The sequence below is a fragment of the Pistacia vera genome, unplaced genomic scaffold (genome assembly GCF_008641045.1).
Source record: "Pistacia vera cultivar Batoury unplaced genomic scaffold, PisVer_v2 Contig200, whole genome shotgun sequence".
NCBI lineage: Eukaryota > Viridiplantae > Streptophyta > Magnoliopsida > Sapindales > Anacardiaceae > Pistacia > Pistacia vera.
Window position 1 is genome coordinate 1,114,415 of NW_022196003.1, and position 23,338 is coordinate 1,137,752.

A 23,338-nucleotide genomic window follows, 5' to 3' on the forward strand; every position below is an offset into this window, starting at 1 on the left:
TGTGATAAGAAAATTTGTGGTGTTGGTATGGTCTAATGAAAGGGAAACATTGAACCAAAAAATGCGAATAGCTTTGTAATAAGGGGATCTATGAAATAGTAGTTGAAAAGGTGCTTGATGGGACAGAATAGGGGATGGTAACCTATTGATGAGGTATACTGCTGTGTGAAAAGCAAACCACCAATATTGAAGTGGCATGGATGCTTGTGCTAGTAAAGTGAGGCCAACTTCTGTCACAAGTCTATTTTTGTGCTCAATTTTCCTATTCTGCTATAGGTGTGAAGACGAGGGTGAAGGAAATGAATGCCTTGTTGTGCAAAGTACAAAGTTAGAGGTCTGAACTCACCCCCCCAGTCTGACTGAAATGCTTTTACCTTACTATCAAATTGCTGAGCAACCAGCTGTATAAAATGTTGAACAACTAAAGTGACTTCAGATTTGAGTTTGAGTGGGTAAATCCAGGAATACTAGTGTGATCATCAACTAGAAGCAAATAGTATCAAGATCCAGTGGCATAGATAATGGGAACAAGTCCCCAAACATCAGCTGAGAGGAGAAGGGAGGAAAAGATGTCTAACGAAGTTTGCCATAGTGACAGGCTTCGCAGAACTGAAGTTTATTAACAACAGTATCCTTTACAAGCAACTCAGATACAAGAGATTTAAGTACAGATAAGTGTGGCTGACCAAGTCATCTATGCCAGATATCTCCTTCATTGTCAAGTTCTGGTTGAACAAGATTATTTTCAACTGTACTAGGCACATTATAAGAAGTAAAGAGCTAGATGTAGTATGTAGAAAACCAAGATCAGACTTCAACAAGTACTGTGCTTTTGAGGGAGAAGGTGATTTTGCTACAAATAATTATAGTTGCTGAGATGCTGAAGAGGGAGACAGATCTTGTTTATTGATAGAAGGTCTAGTGGGAATGTCAAGTTGGTACAACCCATTATACACGAAGCCATTAAGAAGAACAACCTAAGTGACCTGTCCTTAACAACACATTTGTCAGCAGAAAATTCAACTAAACATTGTTATCCTGTGTAATTTTTGATATACTAAGAATATTCTTAGTTACTTGTGGAACACAAAGTATGTTTTTAAGTTGCAGAGACTTGTTTACATAAGAGGAAGGAAAAAAGGTCAAACCTGTGTGTGAGATGCCAAGACATTGGCCACTTCCAACTTGGAGTGATTCTAGTCCAGTGTACTCATTTTTTAGTGTGAGATTTTGAATGTTAGGTGTAATATGATGTGTAGTCCCCTGAGTCGATAAACCAGGTGGGATCTAATATTGTGAGTGGTGTGGCTATTTGGTTATATTGTTTGATTTCTGAGTGGTTGTGTAGTTGATTTTCTCCTAATTCCTCATGGTAATGTTGAGTGAAGTTAGGACGAGAAGGAGATTGACTTGTAGGTACTACTTTCTGGAAATGCACTTGATTGTGTAGCATAGGTGAGGAGGTATAAAAGGACTGATGTGTGTAGTAGTTAGGATGACAGATTGTGTATTAACAAGAAAAGCTTGTGCTGGAGCTAGGTTCTGTGCTTGTGCTAGAACATTGTTATGTGTATTTTGCTGAGACATGTTATATTCCAGTCCAAATCGAGGTTTTTGGTTTTGATAACCTTGGAAGGTAGTGTTGAATCGATGATAACATTGGAGAGCCATATGACCATTTTTTCCACATAACTGATAGATTAGTCTAGGCTTATAAAAGTTCCTGCCTTTACCTCTACTTCTACCAAAAGTTGGATTATAGGTCTGAAAATTTTAAGCGAACTGATAGGAGTTTTGGTGTTCATTGTGGTGTTGAGGTAATGGTTGTGTAAAGTGAGTTGTCTGTTGATATGTGGTGTTGATTATGAAGTTATTTTGTGGTAAGTTGACGGACTGTTTATTGGCTATAAAGGTAACAGCTTCATGAAATCCTATGTATGTTGAGTGTTGTTTTTCCAGTCGTATTTCATGTTTATGCAGTAAGAATTGTGCCTCTTGCAGAGATACTTCACTACTTCTAGCAGTCAGAGTTGCTACCATTGCATCATATTCTGAGCCAAGTCCATCAAGAATGTATAACAACAACTCTTCATCACTCACAGTCACACCACTTATAGTTAGAGAACTAGCAATTTCTTTCATCTTCAACACAAACTCATTTATACTAGAATTCTCTTTCCTAGTGGTCTGTAATTGATTTCATAAATGAAGAATCCTAGCCTTAGAGTCTGTAAGAAAGTGCATTTATAAAATGTGCCATATGTCATAAGCTGTAACACAATTAGCCATATGCTTGAACATTGTTTTAGATATGGATGAGATTAACCAACTGAATGAGAATTGATGAGTTTTCTCCCACAATACATGTTCTGGATTGATCATATTTTTAGGTTCATCGGTTGAGGATAGAATGAAAGTAGGAGGACAAGGTTTCTCACCTGTGACAAATCCTTGTAGCTCATATGCCTTTAACGCTGGGAAGACTTGAGACTTCCAGTAGGCATAATTTCTTTCGCCTAACTTTACAGTAATGGATGGCAGAGTATGAGTCAGAGTTAAGAATGAAATCGGACTTGTCATTTTCTTGTCTGTGTTGAGAATTGAGGAAGAGGATGTCTTTGGATCTGCCATTGACGTCTATCAAAGGTGCTCTGATACCATGAAAATCGTATGAACAAGAAGAAAAAAGCAGAGAAAAGACTTAACAAAAATTTATATCATTTTCAAGTACAGTAACTAACATCAGCTTTACAATTTATATAATGAGATTTTTGATGGTGATCCTTGTCAAACTTTATCTCTGCCGTTCATAATACTTTCAAAAAACACAAAACTATTGATCTCTGACAACTCATTTTTTTTGGACTCTTTATTTAGGTTGCAACTTGCAGAGTTTGTTAGAGAAGAAGACTCAATGTTGAAAACACGCGCCAAAACTTCATTGTCCCGACTTGTCTTTTTCTTTCAATTTCTACATCAAAAAACGACTTCTTATTGCTTTTAATCACCAGCTTATGTGGCACAAGAGTTGTCGTGTTGTTTGAGTTGCAGCTTGGCAGTACTATCAACAAGAATTTGCATGGCAGTGATGACCTTTAACTGATCTATATTATAAAATCGACATTGTACATAAATTACATATAGGGCTCCATAAATGACCAAGATTTCTCACTAAAACCCCTTTTTCTACATAGAAATTATAATTAATTTCCTAAATTTTACCGTGCATTGCATGTTAGGAAAATTGAAATTTTGCCGTTCGACATTATGGTTTTAAAATACAATTAATGCCTCAATTATATAATTGGTAGATAGATTATTATGTTAATACTCTAATATATAGTATAATATCTCCGTCCTTAGCAAAATATGAATAGTCTCAAAAAGTAAAAAAATTTAGTCTATACTTTGGCAAAGGTATTAGAATCCAAGAGAGACAGAAGGGCAACCAAGTCCTAATTTTTCAACTTTAGGGCTTTCAGTTTTTCTTTTTGTTTTATTTTGTCACTGCGATATGTGAGAATCCGTGCATAAGTGTAAGGCTATGTCCTAGGGTTTCTTTATTTAGTGATGGCAATTTAATGCTCTAGCCCATAAATTTTATATCTTTCTTAAAAAAGATAGGAAAAAAAAAAAAAAAAGGAAAAGAAAAAAGAACAAGTAGTGCTTTGTCAATTTCTTCATAATGTTGTTTTCTGAGTACATTTGATTGTGTAATTACATCTATAGCTTTGAGACTTCTGGCTACATTAATTTTGTTTGAATCTCTTTCGAAAGTAACTTAGAAAACTTTATCAGTTTTGATCAATATGTCTTTTGCATATGTTTTATGTTTAGTCATATCTTTAGTGCTTTTCACCACCATTAATTTATGCTTTCATGACAAAATTAAAGAAACAAAAAACAAATATAATTAAATTAGGGGGAAATTAAGAACTTAGTAACTATATATATATATAATTTTTTTTTCTTTGGTGACAAAAAGCGAAAGTAAAAGAGGGTGACCATTTTCATTTTCATTTATATTTCACAAAATTAATTCCTGGTTTATAGAAATTTATATATCATTATTGAAATGATTTTTACTTTCTTCAAGTCAATCATCATTATGATAGATCATTTTAAAAAAGAATGAATATTTATGTTTAGACATTTCTCCAGAATCATAATTTTCCTTAATTACTAAATTAATTACTGTGCACAAACAAAAAACCAATTAATACACTGTTAGGATCCCACCTTTTGAGGGAAAATGGGTAGGTATGTGGTTTATAAGGGTTTAGGTACTCTTATTTGATAAGTCAGTTTTTCAAGGAGAATTCTCTCCAAGCTTACAAAATAACCATTGTCCAGCCCAATTGTATTAAAGATCCACTACTCAACCCAATTCTTATCAATTTAAGAGTGAGTTCCTATCATACACTTAATTAGAATAACATTACTTGGAACAACATAAATTAATTTTTCTTGAAATGGACTCGGGAAATAGAGAAAATCACTCAAATATTGTGTCATGTTTTCTTTACAAAAGTTAGAAAATACATTTAAACAGGCTCAAAAAAAAAAAAAAAAAAAAAAATCCAAATATAATTGATCTATTAATTCACTCTTTGATTGTCTGATACTCATGTAACACAAGAAGTATCAATTCATATTATTACTTCAACTGGATAGTACTAGTCTGAAAAACAAATTCTTCAATATCACACAAACATTAGTCTTCGAAACATAACAATAGCTGGAAGTAACACAACAAGGACTACAATATTAGTACACATGACATGATGATGAAGTTAATCATGTGATTAAGTATCTACCATTTTCAGACACTCAGAAGAGGATTAAGATGCAATGGAGAAATAAAAACTACCCAAGATGGAGAATTTTCTTGTTCGGATGGAAGTATCCAGTTTCAGTATTTTCAATCATAGTTGGACTGAAGAAATTCCTAGAAGCTAATTCATGAATTGCATTTAGCTCTGCTGGTCCAGTCACCTCGTTGTTAATTTGTTGTTGAAACCTCTCAACTTCTGCAATCTGAATTTTAGATTAAAAAAAAAAAAAAAAAAAAAAAAAGACAATAATATATATATGAATGCGGAAGAGGCTAAAAAATAAACATGGATCAATTAATGTGTACATAAGTCCAATCATAATCATAATGGTTAATGGATAAAAGAGAAAACACATAATTATGGGACAATTTATATTTAATCTGGTTACATGTGTATTGGCATCACTATATCGTAAGTTTGATATCATCATCTAAAAGACCATAAAAGAACTCTGAAATTTGCGTACCTTAGTACAAGGAAACACGCTTTCATTTTCTAGCTTAATCTCCTACAGAAATTTGTTAAGTTCATAAGAAGTTAATGGCATTGTGATGCAAGAAGTTTTATAAAGCTTGGAAGGAAAATAAAATGATAGATGGTAATACCCTTTTCTGAAAGTATTCAATTTAAGCTAAAAAAATTTCGTGCTGTTGCAGAGATGAGAAAAAAGAAGCAATAAATTAAAAGAAATTATATAATATAAATAAGCGGTGCACTAATAAATTAAATCAAGGTTAAGTTTTAAGTTGCTTGAGAAAGAACTTTGAGGTTGATGCGTTGTTACTACAACATGCCTAAATAGCAAGTGCACTAGTTGTACAAAATAATAAAATGATGAGTGAGTATCGTTCCCACGAGGATTGGTTGCTAATCACTAGGTTTTCTACTGTTTTCAAGTTGGAGCAATTGAGTTGTTTGGATTAATGAGAGAAAATTAAACTTAAAACTAAAACAAAATTTCTAAATATTCAAAGCTAAATTATGAAAGCAAGATTTAAAAACAAGGTAATATCAGTTTAAAACAATGGGTAGAGTTTTGATTTCATTTGGACTCTATGGATTAAACCTACAGATTATGCTATTCCCATATTCACATGCATTGATTGTAAATCGAATTCTCTAAATTATAAACATACATTCTCAGACTATGTTTTCCTACTTTTCCCTATTAAATTCCACACCCAACAATTTGAAGATTAATAGTTCTAAGCTCATTAAGCACCTAGAATCCTAGATTGATTTCATTGATTCTTAAATCCATCTCTAGCATTTAATACTATAATGGTGATTACCCAAGAAGCTTAACATGAATTATTTCTTAATTTCATCATGTTCATCAATTAATAGCATTAAAAACAGAATAACCCCATAATCATTGCAATAGCATATGAAAATAATAAAAATCAATTGCTTAATCTATGAGAATCTGAACTACATCAAAACCATAACCCAAAATGGGTTAGTTGATAGCTAAATCCATACAATAAGCAAGAAAAACCATAAACACAAAATTCAACATAATAAAAATGAGAGAAAAGACAAGAGATCTCCCCTAATTGAAGAATCCACCGGGGTTAATCCCAAATCTTCTCACTTTTTAACACAAATTCGTCCAATCTCAAACTAAGAAGATGAAAAAGCTATTCTAGACTAAGGAAAACGCGACTCCTCTCAAAACGGTAAAGTTTCGCTTTTATAACTCGCCCAAAAACCTAAAACTTTGCCTAAAATTGAAACTGTGCGTTTTAAAGAAACTGAAAACTGCAGACTTCGCTGCGGCGAAGAAGAAATCTCGCCGCATTGACGAAGTGAACTGGATTCTCGTGCGTGACTCATTTCGCTGTGGCGAAGAACAAACTTCGCTATGGCGAACCTCCATGAAGAATTCTGAAATTACAGAATTGCCCTCCACTTGCTTCTTTGATTGAATCTTCGATCTTCGATGCTTTCCCATGGGAACAAGCTTCATAGTGCTTCACTCTACCTCAGAACTCTCCCAAATTATGAGATCTGCTTACTTCTAAGTCCAGAAACTCCAATTCGCTCATTATTTGGTCAAAATATCCATTTTAGCCTGAAACACAAAATGTAAAGAAATTAGTAGCAATTCAGGCATAAATGAACTAAAGAGTATCTAAAATCCACCCTAAAAGCCTAATAAAAATAGTATAATTCTCAGATTATCAAAAACCCCCAAACTAAAGACATGCTCGTCCCCAAGCATCAGGTACAAAACAAAATGAAAGAAAAACAACAAACGCCCAAATAAACGCAAAACAGCAAAATTAACAAAAATTAAAAAGAAAAACATAAGACTTAACTCAACACACAAACTGCCTAGAATTTATACAAATCTCAAAGGTTGTCGCAAAATTATTACTAGAAAATGTTCAACACTCCAAGAAGTTATAAGTTGCATCGACTATCTTTCTCTATTGGTCCCCCAAACTATTCTTTTAGTTCATTCATACAACTCTTCAGGTTCCTTGTGTTTGCATTAAGTCCAACATTCTCCTAAAGGGTATGATTATGTGTTTAGGGTAGTTGGATTGGGAAATTTTCGGTTTACAAGAAAATAAAACGCAATGATAATCTCATAAGGCTCAAGTGGGTGACTAGGGACAATTCATTCGTGGGTTGGCTGGAAAAGCTCAAACGTTCCGAAAAATGCCTAAATCATTTCCTCAACAATGTCTCTACCTAGAATTTCACCTCAAGCACTTCTCTACTAGGTTCTAGAGTCCACCAACATTATCAAACTTTACCTAACCACATAAAATGAATCTAAGCATGCCAAAATAAATGAAAATGGTGGCTGAACCACTCAACAAACCTCAATCAAAATCCAGTCAATAAACAAAAACTTGAAGCAATGCTTAACATTTTTCAAAAATAGAATCCCAACAACCCTAATCTCATCATTGATTTATGCAATTCATCATTAGCATACACAACAAAATATAAACATAAAATAAAATAAAATAAAAGTTCAAAAATTCTCAAATTTTTCCTACCCCCAAACTAAAGATGACATTGTCCCCAATGTCACATTATGCACAAATTAGGAATAGAAAAACAAAATCTGTAAAAGTACGATATAGTTCCCTGATTAATCCGTGAAGCTGAAGTGTCGCTCAACATTGTGCACACCCGGTCCTTGACTTTTTCATCACCAAAATCTGTAAACACAATTGAGAACTATGGTGTCCACTGTGTTAGAAAACATTTCACGAACTAATATGAAAATATTACAACCCTAATCTCGTCTTTTCAGCTAAAAAGTTCAACACAAATTTAAACTAAATGAAAAACAATCCAAAAACAAAACACAAACAAATCAAAAATCAGTTCAAAGTTCCACAATACCGAACAATAAGCCAAAATAAAAACAAACAAAAACAAAATACAAAACAAGTGTTCTTGCTCATTCGTCGGCCTCCTCGTCTCCCTCGGCGTCGTCCTCTTCTGACTCGAAGCCCATCCACTCATCTGAATCCCAGTCAGCCTATTGGAATGCTGAAGTGTCAATATCCATCTTCTGGCACCAGCTATGTTCCAAATTATAGATCATTCGGGTCTGTACTACCAGCCATTCCTGATGTTTTGACATACGTCTCATCTAACCCATCATTTGCTGTATCATTTCCTTCATAGTAGTTGTGGAATTGGATGATGTGGCAGCTCCCTGTGTGGTTTTCTATCGTTTTGTCCCGACGCTTGGTTGCTCATCATCTGTATGTTCAAGGTGCTTGTGATAATAGTCTGAGTTGAGGACTGGGGCAACATGGATCAGTGGTTCATCATTAGTCTTCTCGACTCCTGCTTTGAGGCACAATGCTGTAATGAGATGTGGGAACGGGAAACTGCCTCCCTTGGTTGAGCTGCATTCATGATAATGTTAAGAATAATGTTCCCCACATCAGTCTGTTTCCCTGTGGCAATGGAATAGAGAAGCAATATCTTTTCATAAGTTACTGTGCTATAATGCGTCTCCGGAATCATCCTTGCACTCACAAAATATTGCTACAACCGAGCCATCGGAGTCAGATTTATTCCCTTGATAGACTTCTTTCCTTTCTTCAAAACCTCCCAAGTGGTACTCGGTTTTGTTAAGACCGGAAGTATTACATCAGCATCAAATCATTTTGACTTCCACTCCGTATGCTCATCACAGGAGATTTTAGGTAATTCAAAGAATTTATTGATCTCCTTAACATTAAAAGGTACATCAATCCCCCTCACATAGATAACCCCTTCATTACACTCAGGGAGGTTGGCATAGAACTCTCTCACTATCGGTTCTACAGCCGCATGCTCGAGTTGACTCATAAACAACCCCCAAGTCTCCCTTGACTCCATTCGTCAGCGTGGTCAGTGGTCAATCCACGCTCGGGGATAAATCCTTTATCTTTCCTTTGGGCTGCCCCTTCATAGCGTTTTTGAGCGTTGTCACTTATAAACTGATTATCCACTTTCTTCCTCTTTCCTTTACCTTTGGATGGTACTTTGACCGGCATTTTTCCCACAACAAATTTATCTCACAAATTCAATTCTAAACACCCTACGAACAACCACACTCAATGCTGCATAAGCACCACAACTTTCAAAAACTACAAAATGACCCCCAAACTACAAATTTTCCGTAATCAACCCAATACTCCAAAAATCAAAATCCACACTCCTCAATATCACACAATGCAAAATCAACACTTCCTCCAACACAAAATTAACGCACAAAATCACCAAAATCCACAACTCAACCACAATCAATATTTTCATATCCACAATTCTAAACATGAAAAATTTCGATTAAAAGCTTAGGGAACTTGAAATCTTACCAAAACAATGGAGTATTCGCCACCAATTTAGTCAAAAATCACCTAGATTGCAAAAACCCCCAATTTCTTGAACCCAAAATTTCCTTCAATTTTTCGCAAAAATCTTGGTTAGATCGAGTTGTGTTTGTGTTTGGGATGGTTTAGGAGTTAGAAGAAGTGATGGAAATTCATTGGAAAGGATCAAGATTGAAAGTGAAAAAAATTTCTCTCAAATGTGTTTGAAGGGTGGCGTGAAAAATGAAGAAAATAAAGTGGGTATTTATATAAAGCAGACTTCGCTGCGGCAAAGTTCATCATGTCGAATTTAGGGTTTTTAAAAACCCAGTCAATGCTGTGGCGAAGACAAATTCTTTGCCGTGGTGAACAATTCCAGTAGCTACTAGCCCCAATGAAGAACTTTCTTCACCGCGGCGAAATTTCCTTTGTAAATTTTGCTTAACTTTCTTTGCTGTGGCGAAAAATTACAGAGACGCACCGCCGTTGAGAAAAAGATAGTTCACCGCGGCAAAGTCTGGGACTTTTTGAATTCCAATTTTTCACAAATGTGTTTTGCCGCGGTGAAAACTGGATAATTCCGTTTTCCACCTTGATTCGATAACTCACCTGAAACACCCAAAAACATACAAATTAGACTTCATCTAAAATTATAGGAAAACTAAACAATTAAAAATAACCACAACAACTGAAAACACTTGGGTTGCCTCCCAAGTAGCGCTTGTTTATAGTCAGAAAGCTCGACTCTTTTAAGTTCTCTTGTTGGAATGTTGAGCCGGAGAGGAATTGACTTGCAACTCATCACTTCGTCAATGTATGGCTTCAACCTTTGGCCATTGACCTTAAATGTGCCTTTTTCTTCATGTGACACTTCCACCGCTCCAAATGGGTAGACTCTTGTAACTATGAAGGGTCTGGACCATCTTGACCTAAGTTTTCCTAGAAAAAGCCTAAGTCTAGAGTTAAACAATAACACTTTCTGACCCACTTCAAAGTTCTTCTTCCGGATATGCTTGTCATGCCACTTCTTGGTCTTTTCCTTGTACATTCTAGCATTCTCATAAGCTTCTTGACGGAACTCATCAAGCTCATTCAAAGTCAGCATCCTTTCTTCCCCAGCAGCTCGTAAGTCCATGTTGAGCTGCTTTACTGCCCAACAGGCTTATGTTCAAGTTCTACCAGCAAGTGACATGCCTTCCCATAAACCATCATGAATGGAGACACTCTAATCGGAGTCTTAAATACAGTTCGATATGCCTATAATGCATCATCCAATTTCCGTGACCAATCTTTCCTAGATGCATTTACTGTCTTTTCTAAAATTCCCTTCAGTTCTCTGTTCGACAATTCTATTTGCCTGCTGGTCTATGGATGGTAAGGTGTTGCAACTCTACGTTTTACCCTATACTTTCCCAACAGGGCATCAAATTGCCTATTGCAAAAGTGCGATCCTCCATCACTAATGATTGCCTTTGGTACTCCAAATCTTGAGAAAATATTCTTTCTCACAAAATTAATCACTACCCTGGCATCATTAGACGGCAATGCAACTGCTTCCACCCACTTTGATACGTAATCCACTGCTACCAAAATGTATGGTTCCCAAAAGAATTTGGGAAGGGCCCCAGGAAGTCAACTCCCCACACATCAAATAGCTCAACTACAAGGATGTTGTTCAATGACATCTCATCCCTTTTTGAAATATTACCACTCCGTTTACATTGGTCGCATTCCTGAACCATCCGAAAAGAATCCTTAAAAAGGGTTGGCCAGTAAAACCCAGATTGAAGAACCTTGACTGCTGTCTTAGTTCCTCCAAAATGGCCACCTACTTCCCTCTCATGACAGTGCCTTAGAATACTTTCCATTTCCTCTTCCGGCACACACCTACGTATCATCTGATCAGCGCAGTGTCTATAAAGGAATGGTTCTTCCCAGAAATAGTATTTCAAATCTGAGAAAAACTTCCTCTTTTGTTGGAAGGTCATGCTAATGAGGAGCACTCTTGCTGACAAATAGTTTGCAAAATCTGCATACCACGGTACTTCCTCCACTCTCATCAATTTCTCATCCAAGAAGGTTTCTCTGATTTGGGTTTCTTCTTCATTTCCCTGAATTGGTCATTCAATCCTTGACAAGTGATCCGCTACCACATTTTTCGACCCTTTCTTATCTCGTATCTCCAATTCAAACTCTTGTAGCAATAGGATCCATCTTATCAGCCGAGGTTTTGCTTTTTGCTTTGCCATCAGGTGCTTGAGTGCTGAATGGTCCGTGTAGACTATCAACTTGGCACCTAACAAATATGAACGAAATTTATCAAAAGCAAAAACCATAGCCAACAATTCCTTTTCAGTGGTAGTATAATTCAATTGTGCATCAATGAGTGTTTTGCTAGCATATTGAATTACATGCAACACTTTGTTTTTCCGCTGTCTTAACACTGCTCCTAAAGCAAAATCACTAGCATCACACATCAATTCAAATGGTAGTCTCCAATCAGAGACTGCAATAATAGGTGCAGATACAAATAGTTTCTTTAGAGTTTGAAAAGCATGCATGCATTCATCATTAAAACCAAAAGCAACATCTTTAATCAATAAATTGCAAAGGGGTTTAGAAATCTTAGGAAAATCCTTGATGAACCGTCTATAAAACCCCGCATGCCCCAAGAAACTTCAAACTGCTTTAACATTGGAGGGTGGTGGCAGCTTCTCAATCACGTCCGTCTTTGCTCGGTCCACTTCTATTCCTTCTTTAGAGATTCTATGACCAAGCACTATCCCTTCCTGGACCATGAAGTGGCACTTCTCCCAATTGAGCACCAAGTTTGTCTCCTGACATCGCTGCAAAACAAACGAAAGATTTGATAAACAATTATCAAAGGACGAATAAAAAATAGAGAAGTCATCCATGAAGACTTATATAAACCTCTCCACCATATCACCAAAGATCGACATCATGCATCTCTGAAATGTGGCTGGTGTATTGCATAACCCAAAGGGCATCCTTCGGTAGGCAAGGGTGTCATATGGACAAGTGAAGATTGTCTTCTCTTGATACGCAGGAGCGATGATGATCTGATTGTACCTTGAACAACCATCCAGTAAACAGTAGTAAGCATGCCCGTGTTAGAGTAGATGCCCTAGAGTCAATCAATTATTGTAGAATTGACTCTTTGTAATGATGTTCATTAATCAATAATAAAAGGCATTTTATCCTATATCGCGTAAATCATTATTATTGCAATATGTATTGATATATGTCCTTAGAATGGTAAAACTGTGACGAGGGTATTAAGTGTTTCAAATCTTGATAGTGAGAACCCTATGAGCACATATGGTGGCCATTCTAGAAACGTCCGTAGCCCCAGCATTATTCTGAAGTAAGGGCACAGATAATACGATAAGGCTATCATAGTGTTGAACGACCTTGTCGAAAGGCAGTGACTGATCTCACTTGTCAAGGTTGTTTGGTGATAACCTAGTGCAATACATGGGTGCTTGCTGTAGGCGATTACACTACAGCAAGTTCACTGGACTGACCTACCAGAGGATTCCATATGGATGGTAACCCTAGTGTCTATGGAACAAATCCTCAACGACTGGTGGTGCATGTATCCCTAGACTTGAGATCACCAGAGCGCCTTGTGCACCAATTGGTGTAGTTTGACACTACCACACAGTTCTTTTTAGAGCTATCATACGGTGGTGATTAGCTATCGAGAAGTGTATCAAGACTATTGTGGATTGACAGAGGATTCATCACTCCCGGTACGGGAGAAGTTATCTCACAACGCAATTCAGTATATGCGATGACACTAAAACTGTGGCCACAGTGGGATTGGTTGTTGCTCTATCCGGATTATAATACAGGTCATTGGTCTAGAAACTGAATACATAATATCGAGAGTAACCGAAGGTTGACACTATTTCTATGCCTTCGTCTCGTCAAGATAACGTATGATGAAAGGATCGAATTGTACGGTAACCTATCGTTGACGGTACTACTTTGCTGAATCTGAATCTATCGGGTGGCCATGAGCCTTGCTAGGAGCCATCTTGGTCTGTGTATTGAGACGATTAATTGGTGTTATCGCGATACTATACACTACAGTATGATGAGGAGCCTATGGTCCACACTGAGATAATTTAAGACTCAGGAAGAAAGAATGGCGTTTTCGTCTTTTTAGGCGAAAGGGTATTTTGGTAATTTTACAATGCAATTAAATTTGCTGAGGTCGTAGCCTTTATTTAATTTGTTAGAAAAAATTAAATAGTGAAATTCCGTTTAAATATATGTTCGCATATATTTAAATAAATTATCATTATTTTTAAATGTTATAATATATTAATATATATTAATTAATTTTATTGAGATATGATGATTAAATTAAATATCTAATTGGGAGTGTTTGGCAAATTTGGCGTGTTTGGTTGGAGCTCAAACCCATTCCATATGGGAATATGCAACAAAATAACAACTATAAAAGAAAAGGTTTTAGTTGAAAATGTGATGTGCGTGTTATTTTATTTCATTTTGCATTGAAAAAAAAAACCCTCTAGCCTTAAACACTCTCACTCTCACGCCACTTTTGCTTTTGCAAAGAATCAAAGTTCTTCTTGGTTTGTTCTTCTTGATTTCTTAAGGCAAGTAGGATCTAGCAAATCCCTCATTGGTTCTTGTTGATTGTCTTCGTGTAGATCTCTACGGTTCGATCCTACACTTGGATCGGTAGCAAACACGTTCAAGACAATATTGGTGGAGCCTCCAAATGTGGGTATGGTTCTAAACCTTGAACTGATTTTTTGCGATTTGTTTACTTTATATAAACTGTGATTTTTGTACCCGATCTTGGTTCTAGGAACGATCCATAAAGTTTATTTTTTGTTTTCCGCTGCGTAATTGGGTCGTTTCCTAACAGCCCGGCCAATCTCTCTAACATTTGATCATGAAAGGGAGAAGAATGATCCTTCCTTGTCGCTTCATTTAATTTCCGGTAATCAATGCACACTCTCCAGCCTGTGACCGTCCTAGTTGGTATCAATTCATTGTTCTCATTCTTTACCACTGTGATACCTCCCTTCTTTGGAACCACTTGCACCAGACTCACACCCATGGACTATCAGAAATTAGTAAATTATTCCCGCATCTAGAAGTTTCACCACTCCTTTCTCACCACTTCCTTCATCGAAGGATTCAATCTTCGTTGTGGTTGAACTCTATGCTTATTCATCCTCCATGAGTATCTTATGCATGCAAAAAGATGGAGAGATGCCTCTAATATCAGAAATAGTCCTCTAATCGCTGATCGATGTTCTTTCAAAACCCGAATCAATCCTTTCTTCCAAGTTGCTCAACTTTGAACTAATGATTACTGGGAATGTTTCCGCATCCCCAAGATACATGTTTTGAGGTGGAAGGTAAGGGTTTCAATTCAAGCTTTGGAGGTTCCTCACTTGTTTCCTTTTCCTTCTCTTTCTTAAAATCAAATTCCTCAAATTCAAGATCTTGGTTCTCATCAATCGGCTGAAGTGCTTCCAACAATCTAGCACATTCATTCTTTGCCAATTCTCTACCTCTACTATTCTTGATTGTGTATACATGCTTCTAAGTAGTTGTGGAGTATTCTCTTCAGGGTCTTCGCACTAGTTATGCACCACATCAACACTAAAGCATAAATCCGTCTCGGTGGAAACTTCATAGCCTCAAACACATTGAATGTTACTGTTTCATCCTGAACCCTCACAGTAACTTTCCTTCTTGCACATCTATGAGTGCTCTTCCTGTGGCCAGAAATGGTCACCCAAAATAGAGGCATTTCCTTATCCTCCTCCTGTCCAATACGACGAAATTTGCCGGAAAGATTAGCTGTCCACCTTCACCAACACATCTTCACTATACCATGATGTTTTGTATGGACCTATCTGCAAATTGCAACACATGTCGTTGGCTTCACTTTACCATGCCCAATCTCCTGAAAACAAAGGCATTAAATTGATGCTAACCCTAAATCACATAACACACGATCAAAAGTAATATCTCCTATAATGCAAGGAATAGTAAACCTCCCTGGATCTTTGAGTTTCGGGATAGCTTCTTTTGGAGAATGGCGCTGCACTCCCTCATCAGCATCACTGTTTCCTCATCCTCTAACTTCCTTTTGTTTGATAAAATTTCCTTAAGAAATTTCGCATAGCTCAACATCTGTTGCAATGCATCTGTAAAAGGAACGTTAATATGCAATTTTCTAAATATCTCAATGAATTTGAAAATTGCTTATCCTGATTCTTTTTCTTCAATCTTTGAGGAAACGACACAGGTGGAGTGTGATGTGCCAATTCTGGTGGTATCTCAAGAAATGACAATTTCTCTTTCCTTCTCTTTTGCCTCTCTTCCCGTTTATGTTTCTCTTCCCTAGAATAGACGGTTTCTCTTCAGCATCTATCTCTTCATCTACTTCCTCATCAGATTCTTCTTTTTCCCTTGGTGGCTTTTCTTCTTCTCTTGATTTTTCCACCTCTTCCAAAACTGTCCCACTCCTCAAAATTATTGCATTTGCTTGCTCACATGGGTTAGTCTTGTGTTGCTTGGTAAAGACCCATGTGGTCTCTCATTTAGCTTTTCAGCTAACTGCCCCATCTATACCTCCAAGTTTCGAATGGACGCCCCTTGATTTCGAAATTAGTTCTTGTCTCTTCTAAAACCTGTGGTCTCTTGCAGAACTTCCCAAACATGTCCTCCAATTTTGTTACTCTTGGGTCTCCCTGTTGGTTGTTCACCCCTGTTTGATTGTTTGGCAATGCCCTTTGTTCCATTGATTGTTTTGCTGATTTTGTTGGTTTTGATTGCCCAAGACAGGTTGGTGATTCCTTCAACCAGGATTATATGTGTTGGAGTATGGATTGTTCTGTGCCTTTGATTTCCAACCAAGTAGTTAACCTGCTCCGAGATGACGATGCTAGGCAAACATGTTTCCTACTTGACATTCACTGCTCACTTGATTACCTGCGAAAAAATCACAAGTTAGTTAGGAGCTTGAATGGAATTTACCTGCATACTTCCAACTATTTCTAAAGTGCTGTCAGTTGGGTGAAATGGCTGTATATGCATCAACTTCATGAAGACCCATAGATTCTTCGGTTGCACCATCTCATTAGGTCTTTGATAATTGTTGCTTGCCAGAACCTCAAGCAACTCGTGAGCTTCTTCCGGAGTCTTATTCTGTAATGCTCCTCCCGAGGCTGCATCCACTATAATTTGCACTTTCACTGTTATCCATTATAAAATGTTTGGACTTGCATCCAAACTGGCAACCCATGATGTGGACACTTTCTCAGTAATTTTTGTATCTCTCCCAAGCCTCGTACAATGATTCTGACTCTTCTTGAATGAATGACATGATGTCTTTCTCAACCTTGCCGAGTTTGCTGGAGGAAAGAATTTGGTCAGGAACTTCTGCGCTAAATCATTCCATGTGGTGATTGTTCCTGTTCGTAGTGCTAGTAACTATCCCTTACTTTATCCTTCAATGAAAATGGGAATAGTCTCAATCTGATTGCATCATCTGACACTCCGTTTGACTTGAAGCATCACAAATCTCTAAAAATTTGCAATGTGTAGATTTGGATCTTCCTTAAATCACACCCTAACTGAACTGACCTACTGGATCATCTAGATGTTTCCGCTTTACTCGAAGTTGTTGGCTTGTACTGCTGGTCTAGTATACTTGACCCACTGTCTTCAACTGTGGAACAGAGAATTCCCTCTTCTCTGCCATCTCTACACCTATTACTTCTGGTTCAACTATGCTTCTCTTTCTCTTCTTTCTCTGTTTAGTCTTCGAGTGGTTCTTTCAATCTCAGGATCAACAGGAACCATTGGCTGACGTTTTGCTCTTCGCATAAACTACACAGAAAAATAGCAGGAGTGAACTCACACCAAACAAAGAAAATCACAAAATTAAACAACAACAATTAAGTAAAAAAAACACTCCAATCTAGCTAACACAAGAAAATTTTAATGTTAACACAAACTCAATCCGCGCAACGGCACCAAAACTTGGTGCGTTGTTACTACAACATGCATAAATAGCAATGCACTAGTCGACAAAGAATAAAGTGATGAGTAAGTATCGTTCCCCCGAGGATTGGTTGCTAATCACTAAGTTTTCTACTATTTTCAAGTTGGAGCAATCGAGTTGTTTGGATTATGGGAGAAAATTAAACTTAAAACTAAAAAACAAATTTCTAAATATTCAAAGCTAAATTATGAAAGCAAGATTTAAAAACAAGGATAAAATCAATTTAAAACAACGGGTAGGGTTTTGATTTCATTCGGACTCTATGGATTAAACCTACAGATTATGCTATTCCCATATTCACATGCATTGATTGTAAATCGAATTCTCTAAATTGTAAACATACCTTCTTAGGCTATGTTTTCCTACTTTTCCCTATTAAACTTCCACACCCAACAATTTGAAGATTAATAGTTCTAAGCTCATTAAGCACCTAGAATCCTAGATTGATTTCATTGATTCTTAAATCTATCTCTAGCATTTAATACTACAATGGTGATTACCCAAGAAACTTAACATGAATTATTTCTCAATCTCATCATGTTCATCAATTAATAGCATTAAAAACAGAATAACCCCACAATCATTGCAATGGCATATGAAAATAATAAAAATCAATTGCTTAATCCATGAGAATCCGAACTATATCAAAACCCTAACCCAAAATGGGTTAGTTCATAGCTAAATCCATACAATAAGCAAGAAAAACCATAAACACAAAGTTCAACATAATAAAAATGAGAGAAAAGACAAGAGATCTCCCCTAATTGAAGAATCCACCGGGGTTAATCCCAAATCTTCTCACTTTTAACACAAATTCGTCCAATCTCAAACTAAAAAGATGAAAAAGCTATTCTAGACTAAGGAAAACACGACTCCTCTCAAAATGGTAAAGTTTCGCTTTTATACCTCGCCCAAAAACCTAAAACTTTGCCTAAAATTGAAACTGTGCGTTTTAAAGAAACTGAAAACTGCAGACTTTGCTGCGGCGAAGAAGAAATCTCACCGCGCCGACGAAGTGAACTGGATTCTCGTGCGTGACTCATTTCGCTGCGGCGAAGAACAAACTTCGCCACGGCGAACCTCTATGAAGAATTCTAAAATTACAGAATTGCCTTCTGCTTGCTTCTTTGCTTGAATCTTCGATCTTCGATGCTCTCCTATGGGAACAAGCTTCATAGTGTTTCACTCTGCTTCAGAACTCTCCCAAATTCTGAGATCCGCTTACTTCTGAGTCCAGAAACTCCAATTCGCTCATTATTTGCTCAAAATGTCCATTTTAGCCTGAAACACAAAACGTAAAGAAAGAAGTAGCAATTCAGGCATAAATGAACTAAAGAGTATCTAAAATCCAGCCTAAAAGCCTAATAAAAATAGTATAATTCTCGGATTATCAGAGGTACATATAATTTCCTGAGGATTTATCATACTAATTCTCTCTTTTATCTTTTTACCAATATGCGTGCACCAGGTTAAGAATGAGAGTGACACTTCTGAAGATGAAATTTAATCACATGAAAAACTATAAGCATAGCAAATTTTACTTTCTTCGACTTGATTCTTGTAAGGCCTCGTTCAAGCCTATTCTCCAGTTGTTTTAGCTCCTTCACAGTTAAAGCACTTAAGGATTCGCCCATTAGGTGCCTACAAGGTAAAGAGAGCATTACATTAATTAATACAGAATGTGAGATAAAATGTAAAACTAAAGCTACTGAAAAAGGAATCCTAGAGAATGAGTTTACACTATTTAGTTAGGCTTTCTGTCAATTTATTAAAACATTTTTTTATTTAATTCATTAAATTGAACATCGAAATTTTAACAAAACAGGATAATAGGGGCTACAAATGTTAATTTCAAATATTGTAAGAAAGAAATTGTTATTCAGTGATTCCTTAAGATGGGAAATGGCAATTAACCATAATTTTTACTTGTAGTCCTCTATTAAGTTTTCTATACAACAAAACTTGATGTACTTTTCTCCAACATAGACTCATTGATACCCCATTAAGTACATTAAAACACTTTGAAATTAATATGCTTGAAGTCTTCAAAGGGATTATGCGTATTTGAAGCTTTTAATTTCTGCACAACATATGAATTTCCATGGTGTGAGTATAGATTGATTGAACACTCCATGTATTTATTCAGACTAAATCTGATTATTAATTTTCTGCAAAAATAATTAAGAGCTATATTGAATATTAATTTAATTCAAAATTTATGTTGAATTCCTTTTGGACTCTACCACCTGTTGGAGTTCTGCAATATTTGAATCTGTTGCTGCAGCTTTGCTGATTCCTGCTGATAATACTGCATTAATTGGTCACATAAAACATAACAACACAAAAGACTGTTAAGTTCAGTTTAATTATAAATGCTAATGATTAATATTAATTAAAAAATGAATTAGAAACCTTTTTAATTATATACATTCATACAGTTTATACTAAGCATTATATACTTCTAATGAGAAAATGATTTGTGTCATTTACAGAACATGTAATATTTTCTTGGCTATGCAGTATTGAATACAAACTTATGAAAAGTTTGCTTATTTTTAATTTTCTACTAATGTGATAATATTATATGAATAATTGAATTATATATGTGGAAACAACAAACCTGAGCATTGGTCTCTATGACAGACCCTGCATTCAAATTATCTGAAGACGCCTTCTTTTACCTCTCTATGACTGACCTCATACTGCGTGAAAAATAGTAAAAAAGCATTAAGCTTCTAAATTGCAGCAAAATGATAAGTGAAAATGCATGGAAACTTGCTCAAGTATAAAAACATGTGCATATGTTTTGCTTTTAACTTTTTGTCGCCAGAAAATAAAAAAATAGTGAGCCTCAGTCAAGCCTTTTAGAGTTAAGAGAACTGACAAAAGAGTTAAGAGAACTGATAGAAGAGTGAACAAAACTGACAAAAGGGATATGATCTTAGATTATATTGCTTCAGCAGAAGGATGTATGAATTATGAAAGCTAAAACTGGAAATAAAAAAAAAAATTAAGAAACTTTGATTGATGCAGACAGAACTACTGCACGAAAGCTACATTTACAAGACACTGCAACTTTTTCTTTATTGCATCTGGGAAAATGTTGCTGCCTTTAACTACTAAATGGTAACTCTTATTTGAATTGTTTTGTTTTGTTCTATCATGAAAGCTCATTCACGACTTAAACAGAATACATATATTGACCAAAAAATTAACTTTCCACTAATGAGATGCTAACAAATAATTATGGTGAGGATTCCACTGTGTAAAGTATGGGCATAAATGATGTAGCTACAGCAGTATGGGCTGCAGATTTCAATATTTTTCTTTAACATTTGGAAGAAAATTAAACTATTGAAACTACTTAGCCAAGGTCTGATTCACTGCAATCAAGTCTGAAGATTTCAACAGCAAAAGAGTTTCTGTTATCTTTTAAGTTGTCATGTGAAGGGAGGAACATAAACTTGCGTACAAACTCCCCTAAACACAATACATGAATTAAGAGGAAGAATTCAGGAGATCAAAACTTTTGCACGAACATTCGGACGCATGTAAAAAAGAGATATGGAGTTTTAATGTGCACAGTAAACAACAATATGAAGAGATTGAGAGATAAAGTGAGGAAGACAAACTACTACTGATTTTCTTTCTTTTGTTTACTAAGGAGAAGTGCAATTACTAACTAAAGTAACCCTAAGATATTCGTTGGAAATATTGAATCCTTCAATTTGACCCTGATAATGATAAAAGAAAAATCTCATAAAGAGAACTAAGAGTTTCATTTTGTTTATACAATGTACAGCTGGCCTTCCACTTATACACGGATTCTCAAGTATCAATGAACCAAAATGGAACAAATGAACAACAACTCAGGGCTTAGAGCTGAAGATCCAGAGCTTGGTTGCCCTTTTGTTCCTCTAGTTAATCAAACACTTCATAAAAATAGTGAATCCGTGATGGACAAAGATTTCAAACATGGAATCCGTGAAGTTCTGAAATTTTGAGGTTCATATTCTGTTGAGGACAGAGATATCACAATATGTACTCAAAACATTCAGAGGGTTTACAGTGAAATCAAATCTTAGACATTAAGGGGCCCCTTAGTACTCAGCCAAAATAGTGATAATAATAATAATAGTAATAATCTTAGACATCGCTGTGCAAGTTCTGTTTAATAGCTGTAACTGTGTAAATCATAAAATTGTCAACTACACTGATAATTTTTGTGCTATTATAAGGAAAAAAAAAAAAAAAATTGTTGAGTCCAATCTGAACTCAATCTACCAATACCCTTTTATGAATGATTCAAAAGTATATCCAAAAGGAAAGCTTCAATAGTTAAAGATGAATCCAAAGAAATAACATAGGAATTAAGTGCATAAATGTGGATATATAATCAGCTACTTTCAAACAAAAAATGAGAAGTAAAAATTCAAAGTGCGAAGAGATATATAGGCACACTGTGATAATCAAGGGATGAGAAGAAAACATTACTTGCTGTTAGAATATTCATAGTGGCGGCCGCGGCTGGAGAAGACGATGAGCGCCACTTCAGCTTCACAAAGAATTGAAAGTTCATAGGCTTTCTTCAGTAGTCCATTCCTCCTCTTGCAAAAGTTCACCTGGCGGTTCGTTGTGTTCTCAATCCTTTTGATCTCTATTTTTCCTCTCCTCATTTCTACACCAATAATCCTGGAAGAATACTTAATTCTTACAAAAATATTTAAGAAAATTACCCAAATATACCTCTTCTTTATTTGTATATATAACAAAGTTAGTTAAGAGATGAACTGAAACAAAAATATTATAGACTGAAGTACTTACAAAAATATTTTTTATGACACAAATATCTCATAAAACCTAGTAAAAGATGTCACGAAACACAAATATCTCAAACTCCGAGAGTTCCATTAACTTTATGCATGCCCGTAGAATATCATGAACTGGAAAAATAAAAAATGAAAAATTGTTTTTGGAAGATCTGAGATGTAAGTGATGAAAATCGATCCAGAACAAAGAGTTCAAACTGAAAGAAAAGAATAAAAGCTGTATGACTGTGACAAACGCTGTATGGATATGAAATATATATTAATTGCAGAGAAAAGGTTAAACGTCTCCATAACCTGTTGTCCGAGAGAACTTCAAAGTATACAGAAAAATTAACAAGAGTTTGTAGTAAAGCTATCAGTATGGATCCATATTTCATTTCCTGTAACTTCCCTCTCTTTGTGTACGGCTAATCCTTTAAAATGGAGAAATAAACTAAGATCATATCAGATGATAAATTAATCAAATTTAGCTTAAAAAGGCAGGAGTTGAATGATTTAACTCTTCATAATAATAATAATAATAATAATAATAAAAACCAAAAAACATAGGATTATGAGGAACAAAATAACAATAAAATAAAAAACCATGTATGCACAAACGAAAAAGGTGAAAATATTAAACCAGTCATGATATGTAAAATTGGAGAAAAAGAATGGATGGTAGATCTTCTAATGTATAAGAAAAAGAAATATTAAGTTTCTCCGTAATAGATCCAAGTTTATTAATTGAAACCTTTGATGCTAAAAAAACCATGCATT

At 35.7% G+C, this 23,338-nt stretch overlaps 1 pseudogene; it reads right to left on the bottom strand.

Annotated features, from left to right (window-relative positions):
* Nucleotides 1–4,866: 4,866 nt before the first annotated feature.
* LOC116128588 lies at nucleotides 4,867–22,426 on the bottom strand (annotated as a pseudogene).
* Between the last annotated feature and the right edge of the window lie 912 nt (nucleotides 22,427–23,338).